The sequence below is a fragment of the Pelmatolapia mariae genome, linkage group LG20 (assembly GCF_036321145.2).
Source record: "Pelmatolapia mariae isolate MD_Pm_ZW linkage group LG20, Pm_UMD_F_2, whole genome shotgun sequence".
NCBI lineage: Eukaryota > Metazoa > Chordata > Actinopteri > Cichliformes > Cichlidae > Pelmatolapia > Pelmatolapia mariae.
In genome coordinates this window covers 19,816,807-19,833,314 of record NC_086244.1, presented here as the reverse complement: position 1 = coordinate 19,833,314, position 16,508 = coordinate 19,816,807, and the positions used below count along the sequence as shown (strand labels likewise).

Below are 16,508 nucleotides of genomic sequence, written 5' to 3'. Positions count from 1 at the left end.
AAAGCAACAAAAAGAGGGTGTAGATGATGGAGACAGTGGTGAAACTATTGCTGTTGGGGGTGAATAGAAGCTCTGAGTCTTGTACGGGTTCATTTAAGACAGAGTGGGGTAGCTGAGAGTGGCTCCCCTCTTTGTACCCCATTGTCTGTGGAGGCGAGCTTTGGACTCAGAGTTTTTTTTATTAGCCTCTGTGGTCTGATTTGTTTAAGGGGAGGCAAGGTGCCAAGATGTGGCTTGGCTCGTAGTTTGCTCCAGTGTGAGCGCCGGGTTTGTTGGAGGGGGACTGGGCAAAGCAAAACTAAAGCAGAGTCACCCAGAGTACACACACTCACTTTCACACAATGTACTTTTATGCTGTCTTCACTGTGCTGTTGTGTATGCTGGCTAGTGCACACAATTTCCCTTATTCACAGCCATTACAGAAGATAGACACACGGAGAGAAAAAGCCTGTTAGAAAATGTGAGGAGAAGGGAGGAGAGAGGGGGAAAGGAATAAAGCTCACACAGAAACGACTCCTGGATCAGTCTGAAGTTTCTGTGCCTCCATCAGACGCCTGAAGATATTTCTTAAAGACAAAGATCCATCTGGGCGGGATTTTTTTTTTTAAACATTTTTAAAGCGTGTTAAAAAAACTGATTTTCAGCTGTCAAAATACTCCAGGAAAACTTAAAAGGGACTTAATATTTCTTATTTTCCATCATGTGTGGATGATGTCAGCATACATGTAAATGTCAATGTTAGATTTGTTTCTATAGCACATTTAAAAGGAGTACCTTTTAAATGGTAGTTTTATCTTGGTACAAAACTACCAAGATAAAACCATACATAAATAAAGTAAATACAACAAAATAAACCATAAAAATGAACAAATACAGTAAAATGTAACTAAAAAAACAACTGATGGACTCAAACTGAACTCGAATAAAAGCAAAGGTAAAAAAGTGAGCTTTAAAACTGGTTTTAAAAGCCTGTTTGTACATATGTACAAAGAATCTGAGGCTTCAGACTCCTCTAAATGCGCCGCTTCAGTTTTTTTCTACCCGTGGGTCTTTATGGTGCCACCCATCTGCTGTCCAAACCTTCTGTTTGTAAGGGGCAGTCTGAGGGGGGCTGAAGTAAGGCCTATTATGAGATAAATCTAGACTGTAGTAGAGTCCAAGAATAAACTATACGGAGCTGGAAATGAGCATAATAGGTCCCATTTAATTAAGATTGCATAGCTGGTTTCACTTTGGATTTAGTTTTTTGTTTGGCAGAAACAAAACCCAAAAAAAATAACTATATGAGTGCTGTAGATGTGTTTCTCAGCTAAAGCCATTTCTGCTCACAAATGTTATGAGCCAAATTATTTAGTTCATCCTACATTTCATAAGTAACCCGATGCAAGTTTGACTTTATGACAGCAAGTGGACTGAATATGATTCAAATGAGTCATTTCACTTCTATAACTGTCCATCTCAGTTGGACAGCTAGAGTTTGTACACATGCCAGCCATGTGGGGGCAAAAGTCATTGCGCTCCTAATACCAGGCCTGGATAAAAGGTGAGGGATGCATCAGGAAGGGCATTTAGTGTATCGGTTACATCCCGGGTTTGAGATGACTGCTGCTGGTGCTGTGTCGGTGTTAGTTTACCTTTCATTTAATCCAGTGTTTGTTGTATTTATTTGTTTATTCATTATCTGTTTCTATTTATTCATTGGAACCTGGATTTTGTGCCATTTCTTGACATTGCAGCGAGGAAAGGGCAGGAAAATGTTCAGTGCCATTTATACAATGCAGGGCTTTTTTTCCGGCTTAAAAATGTACTTGTTCTTTTTGTAAAAGGGTCCAGTCAGTCCCATATCTAGTAAAGGTACATCGGGTCTTTGTCACAGTGTTTCTTTTATCTTAATGCATTTGCGGCTTCATGCACTTTGTACCTGGATTCATATTTTTCCACTGGACTTTTTAGTACCTCATTCGCCAATTTTAGACCACTGATTCCCAAAAGTGCTTTTACTGCAGTGAACTTGTTTTGAAATATTATTTGTACTCATTTGTCTGTAGGCCTTGAGTCTACTTAAGAAAGATCACCCGCTTACTGATTAGTCTCATATAAATCCACACTGTAATGGACTTTGTTAGCAAGAGGGATTATTTCACTTTCTTGCATGACAGCATGGCCCTCGTTCCTGGTTTTCTTCCTGGTTCAGCTGATGGTACCAGATGAAGGCACGTGTCCAGTTTTACCATCTTTATCTTATCCTGACTGCTCATTGGTTGCAGACAGTTTTACAGTTGTCATTAAGACGCCAGATGAGGAAGTATCTGTTTCTTTATATTCTCTTCATCCTAAACTAGATTAAAGTGCCATACAGCACAAGTTGGAGGTGTAGCATGTCGTGGTTCAGCTTGCCGACCACTGCGATATAAGACGAAGATGTTAGTGTAGATCACCATGAACGCCTGTTTAAGCTGAGAAACTGAAAACTTGAGAAGGTAAATTCTTATTTGACTATTTTTGGTTTTGTTCTGATTTGCATACATTTGAGTGAAAGTGTTAGTTTTGTTTCACTTCTTAATACCAGCACTTTTAGCAGCTGTTAAAGAGGTCTGTAAGTCACCTGGTTTTTACGGTCAAGGCCAAACGAGGTGACTTTCAGGAACAAAGAGGAGGCCCAGTAAACAATGATTCAGTGGATTCTGGAGTATCATGCAACGAGCAAAGAGGAAGAAACCTCAAAAGTCACAACAGCCTGACCGCTGAGCTAAATCAGCTTCTCTGATTGCGGCTTCGAAATGCAGAAATGCCGCCGAGATGAAATCTCTGCCGTAAATACCCGCTCCTTCTGTGAAACTCACGATGCGCTGCGCACGTCGTGTTCATGAAGTCAACGGCTCTTGTGCGAGCATCCCCTTTAAACTGTGAACTGCGGCTGCATCTTCGTTGCATCTTTAAGCGCAGTCGCTTTAACGAGAAGAAGATGCTGCTGTATACGATATTTATTGTGTCGCTCGGGTTGCATTGATGAAAGGCAAAGCAAGCAAACATTCAGACAGTACAAGGCTGAAGCCTTGTTTAGCTTTGTGGTGATGAGTAATTGAAGAGCGCGAGGAGATAAACAGACACGTGTTCAGAGGAGAGCAGACTGTAAAAAGGCCTAAGCTCAACATTTCTTCATTGACTCTGAATCTTAAGCTCATTCACACTGCTTTTAAATTCAAGGCTTTACGCCAGTATGAGCAGCGCCACATGCAGTTAACTGCCATTTTATTCATTCTGGTTTTCACGGCTGTTTCAAAGTGAGCACAAAGAACAGTAATGATCACACTGAAGACTCTCTTGTCCCTGCTCGTGCACAGCACAAAGAACGACTCTTCCCCCCCTAAACTTTTTGCACAAAAAAATCGAGTCAGTTAGTCTTTGTCGCAGCCGAGCTATAAATTCTCCCTGCTTAAGCAGTCATTCTCCGGCTCTATTTTTCTCCCCTTTCAATTAATAGGAAACACATCGGTTGAAGGAGGGTCTTTGTTGGTGTGTGAGAGTCCATACATCACCTAAACTAGAGCGCTCACCCCTCCTCCTCCTCCTCCCGTCTCCTGCCTGCTAACACACACATGCACACACCGACAGCCTCCATCTGCTCCCAATCATGGGTGCAGCCAGCGGTCAGGTCGCTGATGGTGAATGGCATATAGGCACATAACACACACGTAAACATACACAGTGTAACAAACTGCTTTAAAAATACATTTTGTTCTGCAATTGACAGTTTTTGTGTGAGTATAACCGAGTAGTATAAAAGCTGATTACTCTGAGGTGCGCTTTTTTTTTTCTTCTAATTTTTGATTCTGTCATAACTCATCTGCACAAAATTATATTGAATCAAGTCCAGCTGTCTTATTTAGCAACATAAAGAAGGTGAGCAAAGAGTCAGTGTTCAAGTGAAAATCTTAAATTTAGAAGTATTCTGATGGTTGTGTTTTGAATAATTGCTCAAGGTGTGGCTAGCATGGGGCCACCATCTGTCCATCAATAATCCTGAGGGGGTTGCACTATCTAATACAACATCTTTATGGTCTCGCAAATGTGTCCGTGAGCGTTTCCAGTTGGACGGGGGCTGGAGAGGTATTTTCACCCACCCCCAGACACGGTCCTGTACAGTTCTCCTAGGTCCTGGCTGTGCACCGGTAGAAACGGATGACGTAAGCATCTGTCTAATGTTGATTGGTTAACAAGTGGGCTGGAATAGAGAAGGAGAGGTGACAAAAACACTCAATAAATAAAGATCAATAAATACAGTATATAAAGTTCAAGCACCGACTGCAGAGGACGCTTTTCATTGTTTGTAACACTCTGTATGGCTTCGCTCTTCTGCGTGGCTGTCTGACAGACCAATCACAGCACAAGAAAGAGTGGTCCACAGACTGGTTGCACCACATATTTTCTACACTGCCTCCATCTGACAACAGAACTCTCTGCAGGCAGATGTGCCGTCCCCGGACAGCTAACCCGCTACCTGTGCTGGACCATAAATCCCGCTTTAGAGACACAGTCCATCAGACATAAGAAAAAGACAAATTAGTTAGCGCAGGAATATACAACAGAACGCTGAAATGCAAACAAAATGCCTTTAGCGATCTAACACGCACACACTGACGATCTGATGAATGCATTGGGACCAACTCAGGGTTCCGTATCTTACCCGAGGATACTTTGGTATGCAGAGTGGAGCAGCCAGGGATCGAACCGCCAACCTTCGTAGATGTTGATGGTTGACCTGTAGATGACCATAGATGAATGTCACTGATCGTAACTTTCTCCGTTACCCATATTTAGCTGAGAAAGTTAAATATGGCTAACAGGCTTTCTCCAACAGAAACATATTACACGTCATGTAACATGTCATGTTAGATTATTTAGTGATTTAAAAATTGGCTGTAGGTGTGAATTTAAGGGTGAATGGTTTCCTGCCTCTCTGTGTTTGCTATGCCACCCGTCGATAGTGTTCCCAGCCTGTGTCAGCTAGGATAGGCTAGCTAGATAAGTGGTTCAGAAAATGATGGATGGATTCTTTGACTTAATATTGCGTAACATGAAGAAATATTTCATATGGTTTTAAAATATTTGCTTAAGGTTTTTGCAAATCTTCTTGCTGTTGCCTAACATGCTGTTTTTGAATCTACATTTGTCTCCTGAAAGCCTCAGTTTTTCAGCACAACAGCTCATGACAACCTTTTTTTCTCGATTCCAAAGTCTGTTGTTAGTGCATTCCACCGATCTCTGCTTTAAGGCATTTATCAGCTTTTGATGGCAATAACAAAACTTTTCATTATAGAAGGATGACTAGAAAAATTGATTCAGGAGCTCATTTTGCTGCTGTTCAGTGCCGGTGTTTCTATAGATAATAAATCTAAAGTAATTATTTTTTTAAATAAAATGTTGATGAAATTTACAGTAGAAATACTTAACAATATATTAAGACTGAAACACTTGCAATAAACCATACATTACATTTTTTGCATTTGTTTTATAGGAAGAAGAACAGCAGGCAAAAACGGTAAAATAACAGTTAAAGCCTGGTAGACGTGAGATTAACAATAGAATCACACAGACGCACTCAAACTGAACTCAGAGACTCCGACATGACGCTCTCATCATTCATTTAATAAAAATGAAAGTAAACCTACTTTCTGTCTCTCACACACACAGACGCACACATCCGCTGAGGTACAGGGACAGAAGAACATGAGCCACCCTTGTGGTGTGCTTCACCGATGACAGGGTGTCATGGAAACGCCCAGCGTTCCCCATGGTTACGCACTGTTTACCCCTACGGGATACTCTTCTTGGATTGTTCAGACGCTGAACACTTGAGCTACTACAACAACTCATGGCCAAAGAACACACACAGACACACACACACAGTGTTTCTTATCAGGATCTAAATGGACACAAATTAGCCTATTATGTGCTTTTGGGATTAGCGCAGTGATTTTAGCCTAATAGTCTGTTTTTGTGCTCTTACTCCAAGTCCCTATGCCACAGTGGATATTTGCCAATAAAGGCTTGATGTTTATATCCAGTTGTGTTTCTGAAGTATTCATTTAGAGGGAAAGATGTGGAAGCACTTCACTTTTACTTCTTTTTTTAAAAACTTTTTGTATTTAGCGCGGGTGGCTGAATTGTGGATCACATGCTGTCTTCACTTTCAGGTTTCAGCTCTTTGGCTTCCTGTAAAACTTGTGTCTCAACATCCCTTTTTGTGTGTGTGTGTGTGTGTGTGCGTGCGTGCGTGTGTGTGTGTATTTGGTCAGGTTGTGGGAGAGGTCTGCGTGTTAATGCAAATGCACAGGAGCCATGATGTGTTTGCTCTGTACGTGTGCAGCCGTAATGAAGACAAAAGCACATAGCGAGGCTGGGCTCCCTCGCAGTTTCTTCTCCTCATTAAGACGTTAATGGTGCTTCCTGTGCATGTGTCTTCAGGCTGCTGATTAATAATGCTGCTTGTTATTCATTAATATTGCCCTAATGAACATGCACTGTTGAGCATGATTGTTAAACTTTTTTGCGTGTGTGTGTGTGTGTGTGTTTGTTTGTTTTTTTCTTTTCTCTCCAGACTCCATTGATCAGCCCACATAGGACCGCGCCCCCAAAGCGAGGGGAGGGGGGACCTGATCGTCCATCATCTTGGCGCCGTCGAAAGGTGGGCTAACATCCCGCACGGTTGGCATGGTAACGGCCTGCTGGGTTCAGGTTGAACGGTTTGTCAGAGACAGTTTCTTGTTGTTGCCACACTCTTGCAACATCCTCCTGACCTGAACGCTGAAATGCAGAGAAAAGTGTGTGTGTGTGTGTGTGTGTGTGTGTGTGTGTGTGTGTGTGTGTGTGTGTGTGTGTGTGTTTTTGAGGCAAATATTTTATGGAGGTGGGGGTTTTTTTTGTTGTTTTTTAGTGCGTGTGTGTGTGTGTGTGGTTGAATTTTGGAAGGTGGAATAGTTTACGAAAAAAGACCGGTAGTGGCGGTAGCAACAAGGGAAACAAAGAGGGCTGCGAACGATTTTCAGGCAGATGAGAAAATGAAGAGTGGGAAGACAGCAGGGAGACAGGAGGAGAAATCAAATTATTCTTTGTGCTCTACCTGCCACAGAGGCTGAAAGAGAGCATTAATCTTTTACCCCTGTCTGCAGGTGACGACAACACACACACTCGCAAACACATAAGTGTACCCACACTTAACCAAACCACACTCTCTCTTTCGTTCACGTGAATTCTCACACACATGTTATTTTGCAAACTCGCTGCTGTTGCACTTATAGCAGCAGTGATTGTGTGAGGAGTGAGGTTGGTAAGAAAGGGGAGGAAGGAGAGTCCAGGCCATAGGAGGGGAGACACTGTGTCTGAAGCAGAAGAAAATAGGAGGGATAAGGATGAGGTGAGGCAAGGATACTTCCAGGAATCTTCCACAGTGAGTTAAGGTGAAGGCTTTGTTGATTTCTCTGCATAAATGTCAGGTGATGGGCTGTTCAGGGTTTTGGATGAGCAGAAAACTCATTGAATCAATAGAAAAATAAAAATAAAAAACTTGATCTTTAATTACAAAGGTATTATCTAAACCCGATTACACATTCAGCAGTGTACTTTTAGACTGAGGCTCCATTTTGGTTCATTTTCATGTGTATTTTTTTAATTAAACAGGTTCAACTTTATTACATGGTTGAGGCAAGTGGGTACAATTGTTTGTAACACACACACTAGAACTTAAAGGATTAATTGAATGATTTGCTCATTTCTTAAGCAGAGGTGCTGGACTTTTTTGATTTATCTTTATCAATCCTTTGATATCCTACTTTGATATCATCATAGTATCTCTGAATCTGCTTGCCCCTGATCAGACACACAGATCTGTAAATTTTGGGTACCTCCGCTCAAGAGATGATTGACAGCTGTCTTTCCACTTGTGGATAGCCTTTCTGTGACTTGCCCTCTTAATTCCTATGGAACCAGGAAAGCAGGTTTTATACTTTACGCATCCGGGAGTCCACTTGGCTCTCTGTGATGTAAATTTTGCCGTCGCCTAGTCAGCGTGAGGGTCCACGCAAAAGTCTGCATACCGCTCTGTTTCTTGTGATTACAAGGACTTGTTTGTAGAGAAATTACATTATAATGCACCAACTATGTATGCACCTGAGAGCGGACTTCAAGGGAACTTTAAGGAAGTATAACAGGCATGAGTACTCGGTTGTCCATGTCCACAACCAAGTATAATCCAGGTTTAAAGGTGTATGTAGTTTTTCACAGAATGCTTCAGTAGTTTGTCTTAGTGTAAGTTATTTAACAAAAACTGTGTCATTTAAGGACCTGTTAAGGACCAGGTCATTTTTATTATTAGGATAAACCAGAAGACAGTCTTTGCAACTTGTGTGAGTAGTTGAAGCAGCTTGTCGTGCTGCTGGTGTGAGTTTACATGGCCAGACATGGGCCGTGTGCCTCTGTTTTGTCAACAGAGATTATGAAAGACTGGCAGGCGGGGGAGGCGACAGCAGGGCTATTTGCATCACCCAGGCTGAGCATGCCTGCCCCTCTAACTCTGTCACCTTCTCTCTCCCTTTTCTCTGTCCCTTCCTGTCTGCTCCTCCCTTTTGTCGCCAGCAACAAGCACTCTGGCTAGACCGCCCTGTCGCCACGGTCTTATCGCCTCCAATCAGGAAAAAATGGAAAGAGAGATGTTCAAACAAACTCAAGGAAAGCTTGATAGCAGGCAGCGCCACAGATCTGTTATCTCATTTGAGAGATGACAAATGAATTAGTTTCTAGATTAACCATGAGGCTTTTTGTGCACAGCAAACAATAAAAGTTTCTAATGGAGCCTGCACGTTGACTGAATCCACTCAGGGGAAACCCAAGATGTTTATTATGATGTTTAGATGGGAATAATCCCGCCTGTCTACAGATGATGTACAACACAGATTGGTGATAGATTGAGGTTGTATTTGCTGTTGCTAATCTTTTCCCATTCGCTTGCCGCCTACCCCCACTAACTCTTTCCGACTCATTCTTGTTTGTTGCACCTTTTTTCCCCCCACTGCTGTGACTCATTGTGTTGTGGGAGGTCTGTCGACTCTCCACTTTGTTTGCTATTTTCCCAAACCTAATTCAGTTTTTCTCTGCTGTTCATCCATTTTAATCTGGCGTCAGCGAGTGTTACTCATCAGTAATATTGAAGTGATGCTCATCTTATTGGAAATAATTTTATTGTTTCCACCAAAGTGCAAGAACACACACACACTCGCGCAGTCCAAAAATGTGACTGAGCGGGAGCAGTGTTTTGTTAGTGTAGTTACTGAGGGATGGATGGATGAGATACCATTTAGTCTTACTGACCACTTTAAGCACTTGAACACTACACCACATTCACACATATACATACAACACTTCATTCTGTGCATCTACAGTTGTGGTCAGAAGTTTGCATACAGTCATCATCATGGGCGTGGCTGTCACTGTGATTTTAGGCTTTTAATTATTTCTTTGAACTGTTTCTTTGAAGTACACATGCAGATTCAAATATGTGCATACACCTCCATTGATAGTTGGTTAACCTCCTAGGACCTGGCGTCCACATATGTGGACATCACATTTTGGGTTATTTAGACCAAAATACTCAATTTTGCTCTACAAGGGCCTGATATCCACTTACGAGGACATTATACTGCTAATGTTCTATCAAAATTTTAAACTAATATCCTCATTTGTGGCTCTCATTTTTCTTAGAAACAAAAATTAGGTAAAAAAAAAAAAAAATCTGGTAATTGTTTGTTTTTACATTCATCAGGTCCCAATCAGCCCAAATATCAAAGAGAAATTAAAAATGCATGCAATGGAAGAGTTCGGGTCTTAGGAGGTTAAATGTCCCTGAGCAAGCTGGTCACCATCAACAAGCTTCTGCCATGATTGTGGCTGAATCGCCTTTCTTGGCAGAATTGGTAGAGTTCCTTGCGGAGATCCAGCTTTTAAGAGTAGTCCACAAATTTTCTGCAGGTTTACATTCAGGACTTCGGGAAGGCTATTCTAAAAGTTTAATGTTAGCTTGCTTTATCTATTCCAAAACCAGCTTTGATGTGTGTTTGGGATCATTGTCCCCTTTGAACACTCAATTATATCCCAATTTCAACTGTAGCTTTTGATTTGAGGAAAGGTTGAAGAATTTTGAGGTAGTCCTCCTTCTTCATCATTTCATTCACTTTGTGCAGTACACCAGTGATGCTACCACCACCATGCAAAGCCTATCCTTTAGTCCACCAAACTTCTTGTGATTGTGACAAATAACTCAATCTTTGTCTCATGTGAAGATTTCTCTCCAGAAGGCATTTGACTTGCCCATGTAGGTGTCGATTTTGGAGCAGGGAGTTTTTTCTTGGTCGGCACCCTCTCAGTCCATGGCAGCGTAAAACTCCCTTCAGGCTGGGTGGTTCTTGGGTTCTTCCTGAACATCTTAATCAGTTCCCTTTCATCTGAGGTTGACAAAACTGGGTCTTCTTCCAGACCTTGAAAAAGCCTGTGTAAACCTCTGACCACAACTGTATCTTGGTATCTTACGTGGAGGGCAATTAGAGGCTCAGTATTTCCACATGCAGATCAGGGTAGTCAGGGATGGAAGCACGACAGTCCAATTATTAGACAACCTGAGCCCTGAGCCGCAGCTGCCATTGGGTCTTAAAAATTAAGGTGATTCATCTGTGGAAACCATGATTGTGCTCAATAATTGTCTACAATCTGTGCTTTTCAGACGTGTGTCTTCAAAGTAAATGTTATAGCAGTTTGAAATGTTCATATCTAAAGGCGAGTTACATTACTTTTGCAGTCTTATTTGTTTACCTCAGAGCTTTTTGTCATTGGATTAATGAAAATGTTTAGACAAAAGTTTAAAACATGTTTGGCTTTTATTATTCATATAGCCAATATTACAAGTACAATACAATACTAAAAGTATCATCTCCGTAGCTCAAATCAAAACTTGATGTACATATGAGAGATTCGTATCGTGGCCAGCTAATCTATGAACGAATGAATGAATGATAACTTTTCCCCAACCAAACCTGTCATTTTGCTGTATGATAATGATAATGATGTTAAAGCCTTCAGGAATATTTACAGTCTGGAAGAGTGTCACACCATATAAACGTTGTCATTTGAACATAGAAGTCATTTATTATAAATTTATATATGCAGTTTGTCTTGGTTTTTTTTTTTCACATGTTCACTGTAGGTGTATCTGATATCCTTGTGATGGTATTGTTTCTGCATAATAAAATAATAATGTTAGTCCTGGGTCAATATTGCTACTGACCAATCATGGTTTTGTGAGGTCATAGCTTTCAAATATAGAGGACAAAATAATAAATGTCTTTGTTTATATAAAGCTCTCTTCTGGAACAAATTGGAATGGTAATATTTGCTGTTTGCCAAAAGGTTGCTTGTTTTGGTTTCCTTGTGATAGTTTTTAATACTGTTTGCTAACTTCTTGGCTAATGCTAACTGAATGCAGAGACAACAGGATTGGTCAGTTGCAATGTAGACCAACATTGTCATGATTGTCTAGGAGCAACACAAAGCACGGGGAAATCACATTTCCGTGCTTCACCGTAGCCCTGAACTTGCCTATACATTACCTGATAGAGGCTGCTTGTGAGAAAGCACCATCACATCAGGCAGCTTCCTTCCAGGCACCACCCCTCCTCTTAACCACAAAGTGTGAGGACACATGAAATAGATTAATGCCCTGTCCTTATGCTCTGACTTGATTCTCCCTCTGGGCACCATGAACATCTTGTGTCAGTTCATTAGTAAATCCTCTACTGTCTGCTTTTATAGCCAGGAGACAAAAGCAGTACGTGGTTTTTGTTTGTCTTCTGATCCAGTCTCTGCCTACCATCCTAACTAAGATTATGACATTGACATCATATGTGCAAGAGATAAAAATAGTAGCAACAACAAAGAACCCCAAAAGGTGGCTCTAAAGGATGTATAAAGCCCACAAACTGCAGAAGTAAATTTGTTCCACCTAGTATTTGGTCCATCACCGTAATAGAACGACTCCATTTCTCTGTGGAGTTTCTTGTCCATCATCCATCTTTTTTTCTCTTTTCTGCAGGGCTTGCGTTAAAAAAAAATCTAGTAAACTCTCATTAATGTCAATTTGTGTTCAGAACACATGAGAATGAGTAGGAACGTGTTCATCGTGGGATTTTGACAGTTGCCTAGCAATGCTGCTTTGATTGTAGCTTACCCATCAGTCAGTGCGGTGTCTGTATTTTCTCCATAATGAATAATGTATTTCTTTCTTCCTGCCAAGACTGAAAAATCTGTTCTTTAGGTCTTTTCCAAAGTTAAGGGGGATATTTTGAAAGCAACGTTGTGTGTGAATTAGATCTCTCACTAGTCAACAGGACTGTATGCTTTCTGTTTTATGAGGTGAGCCATTTCCTCTGGTTTTGCCATAAAGCCATAAACTTTGTGGTTCCTGGTGAGTCGTGCTCCCACTGGGCTCCGGGATCCAGGGTCATTGGCAGGCTACTGTCCTTTAGCAGACCTCAGAAGTTTAGCTTCACCCCAAGTGACACCACAGCAGTGCTGACCTGAACGATCCTCCTGCCTCATTCGCCCATTGACCCAAATTATATATGGGTCAGCTGTCAGCATGAAGGTGATGGCCTCTTGGAATCACTCAGTTCAAGATCAGGGTTGAGTATCAGGTCAAACTTAATATCAAAGTTCAGAGCTGCTTGCCTGCATGAGTCCTCTAACCTTCACCTGTCATCAAACGAGGAGACTTTCCCATGACCAGTCAGATGGGCGCTAATTTTGTTTTTCATTGCTGTTGTTTGTCAGTGAAAAGCCAGTGCTGTTTCATAACCTCTCTGCAGGCATAGAGAGAATATACAAATTTGTTATGAAGTCTAACGTAGGTGCAAATTTGGATTTCTGCTCTTATTTTACTTCCCAGTGTCCTTTAACCTCATCATTAGAGGTATATAAGAATACATGTGTGTTACGGTTTCTCTAACCCTGTAACTCCAAGCGTAGAATATTTCAGTTTTTGAGACCTCTAGATCACTGGTGCAAATTACACAAAAATCCCGGACAAATTAAAACTTATACATACAAACTGATACTTAATTTCTTTTTTAGACACACCAAAAAGCTCAATAAACACTCCACTTTCAAAAATTTGAATTCTTTATGAATTTGCTCATGATTCAGGCTTTAGGGGGCTAAACAGCAGATGTACGGTTAGAAAAGAAATGTACAGTATGCTGTCCAGTCACATCAGAGAGCAACGGCTACCACACATAAACAGCAGCTTTAAAGGCAGTCGATTTATAGAGTGAGATTCACAAGTGAAAATAAGAAATGGAGAAAAATGGGGCTTGAGGCAGAAGAAAGATGTTGACTGCTTTTTTTTCTGCACAGTTGGACAGTGGCTGGACAAAGTGGGTGTAAAGTGTCAGATCTTCTGTTACATAAATTCTCATTGATGATACCGGAAATTGGTGGGGACTTTCTGAAGCTATCCTACAAAAATTTCTAAAGGAGTATGCCAGTCTCTTAACACCTCTAACATGAGCGCATTGTAGTATTGTAGGACAAAAGTCACACCTGGATTAGGAACAAAGATCCCAGCATGATTTTGTGTTGGGTAGTCCGTACGCTGAGCTTTGCATGCCCCTGTCTACATGTTGTATCTGTGCACTGTCACCTGGAGGCAGTGTCAAAAAGACAGTGTTAGCACCTACTGCCGAGGAGTCGGAACTTATAACATTGGAGTAAAACCAACTGTTGACACCTGCTGTTCGTTGTGATTCTGTCTCTACTTTTTTCCTAACTTCTTTATCCTAGTCGTAACCTCTGTTGCGGTTTCCTTTCCTTTTCAAACCAACTTTTTAACCAATTTCTTTTGGTTTCTTTTAGTTTTTGGGGGGAGATTGCATTTAAATGCATTTCTGTGACTGCGAATCGGGCTTTAAATAATTGCCTGCATGCATGAAGCAGTGGATTTGTAAAATGTGGTTATTGTACACTCACTGTGAGTGTAAATGACCAGTGCTGTTTTCTGCCACAGCTCGACCGACTCAATCGTGTCTTCTTAAGATAAGATTATAAGATTCTAGTATGGATGATTTGACTATTGTTAGTTTTTTGAACATATGTAAGTTTTACTAACAAATGTGCTTTGCAACTGTGTGTTTTGGGTTTTTGCTGCCAAAATTTCTTTCATTTTCCAAAACAATATCCCCATAATTTCCACAGTTTTTGTTCCAGTTTCTCTAATACTCTCATTCAAACTGCACATTAACCCAGGTGCAGGGATGCTAGTTTGCAGTATGCTTTTTTGCTCTGTACACTCCCTTTCACATCTCCAGTATCCCTCCGTCTCCTTCAAATTGCCATCTTCATGCCCATCTCTCCATTCCCTCTTGCTGCCCTCAATAACGCCATCACCCTCTTCCATTTCCTTCTTTACGTGGCTCATTCCCACTGCCTCCTGCTGCTGTATTGTACCCACCGCAGCCCCGCTGCCTCTCTGCCACCAGGCCCCACACTGCCTGTGGCGTGTAATTGACTTTCTCCCCGCACTGGAAAAGCGGGCGGCCCGCGCCAGGCTGGAGGTGACCCATTTCCCTGGGGCATTCAGCAGCCTCCTAATCAACTATTCTCTGGGGCTGCCTCATTCACTCTGCAATTAGAGCAACTCCCCCTTTGAGAACTCCATCAATAGGCTGGCAGTCAGGCAGGCGGACGGGCGGGTTTGGTTGGTGTAGGAGCAAAGACGGAGTTTCACCCGAACACTTTGTCTTGGCTCTTTGAGTTCTGAAACCTCCTTACTTTGTACTTCCCCCTCTCGCTGCTTTTAGCTTCTCCTGCTCCTCATCTCCCTCGTGGTAGGTTTCATCAGACAACAGCAAGCGGGGGTTTTGTCTAACGAAGAGCAGCAGACGGGGAGGCAGGTAGACGGGCACGCAGGGAGGCAGATCGTAGGATAGGCAAGAAGAGGTAGGCAAGCAGACAAAGGCACTAAGGCAGACAGTCAGTCAGTTAGACGGGAGGGACTCGAGGGAGAGATTAAAAGAGAAATTTGAAAGAGGGAAGGATTGAGCAAGAGTATCTGTGAGATTTCAGAGCATCTCATGCTTTTAGGAGAGTATTCCCAGTTGTTGTCTTGCAAGAGAATACACTTGTGTTTCACCTGGTCTTGCAGACATGCGTGAAAGCAGTCCTCATATTGATTCTGTCTCAGTAGGAAGGTGTGTTCTCTTTCTCGCAAGCCAAGTTCACACGACTGAAGACTGGGACCTTCTCTGTCCTGAAACCGAAAAATAAAAAGGCAACACAATCAGATGCTTTTGCTCCGATCCCACCAGAGATCATGGCGCATGATGATTAAATAACAGGCCGGCGTCTCTCCCCTGCCGCTGGCCTGATTTTCTATGCAGGAGAGGCAGTGCTCTGGTCAGAGGATAACCATGTAATCAATGGAATGAAAAAGCTGCTCTGGCTGTGAAGGTTAAGAGGGGTACAGGCGGTTTTCAGCCCACTCTGTGTGCCACACATGCATTCAAAACACACTCCAGACTGTCTGAATGTTACTGAATCCTCCTCCTTTCACCTGTTCCCCTTCCCTCCTGTCTTTCTTTGACATGCCTTTATCTCTCTTTCTCTCAGCTCGCTCCCTCCTACTGCCGCCACCTCTTTTTGCTCTGATTCCCCCCCCCATCCTTGGTATTTTTTTTTCTTCCTCTGCAATTCCTCTGTCTCCCACTATATTTGTGCTCTCTCTCCCCTTCATTTACTTTCCTCTCTTCCCTCCCTCTATCCTCCTTTCCCCTCCCTCCCTTCTACCTTTCCCCAGTGTCAGCTGCTGTCACTGTGGCAAAGAAAATGACCAATCAGAGCTCACTTCACTGCACCGGCTTCTCCCTCCCTTCCTCATTTCTTCCTTTCCTTCCCTCTATTCCCTTCTCTTCCTCCTCCTCCTCCTCCTTCTTTTCGGCCCATCTGCCTCTCATCCCCGCAACCTTTATCAGCTCACTTCCTGGAGACGAAATGTGATGCATTATGGGAGACAGACGGCTGTCTAACGGGGTTAGTTGTGTTGCGTGGCTTATCATCAGAGACACTGCTAATCCTGTGTCTTTGTGTGTATGTGTGTGCATGCCCGCGTGGATACTCCATGCGAGCTGATGAACTCATACATGCACAGTCACACACACACACACACACACACACACGCTTATGCTCATATTCTCCAAATAAGAAGAGGAGGAGGAGGAGGCGGCCGACGAGACATGTTTATGTTTGTCAGTCTCTGCAAGGAGAATACAATTTGCATGATATAAGCATATTTTACCCTGCTTGTGTACTGTTTTGCACTTTATTCATTTACAACCTGCCTTTATTATTTTTGCTGAGTTCAAAAGGATGCTTGCCATGCCTTCCTGCCTTCACAATTACCTTTATAATGAGAG

The 16,508-nt window shown here is 42.2% G+C and overlaps 1 protein-coding gene across 2 annotated transcripts in view; it reads left to right on the top strand.

The window, feature by feature from the left end:
* The window catches only part of LOC134618049 (nuclear receptor coactivator 3-like), a 65,176-nt gene that overhangs the window by 30,372 nt on the left and 18,296 nt on the right, over positions 1 to 16,508 (top strand). Inside the window, exon 2 of one of the 2 annotated variants that reach the window (XM_063463241.1) lies at positions 6,602 to 6,688. The exons of the other annotated variant lie outside the window; for it this stretch is intronic. The gene's annotated coding sequence lies outside the window, so the exon portion shown is untranslated. The remainder of the gene's footprint in view (positions 1 to 6,601; positions 6,689 to 16,508) is intronic. 2 annotated transcript variants of the gene reach the window in all.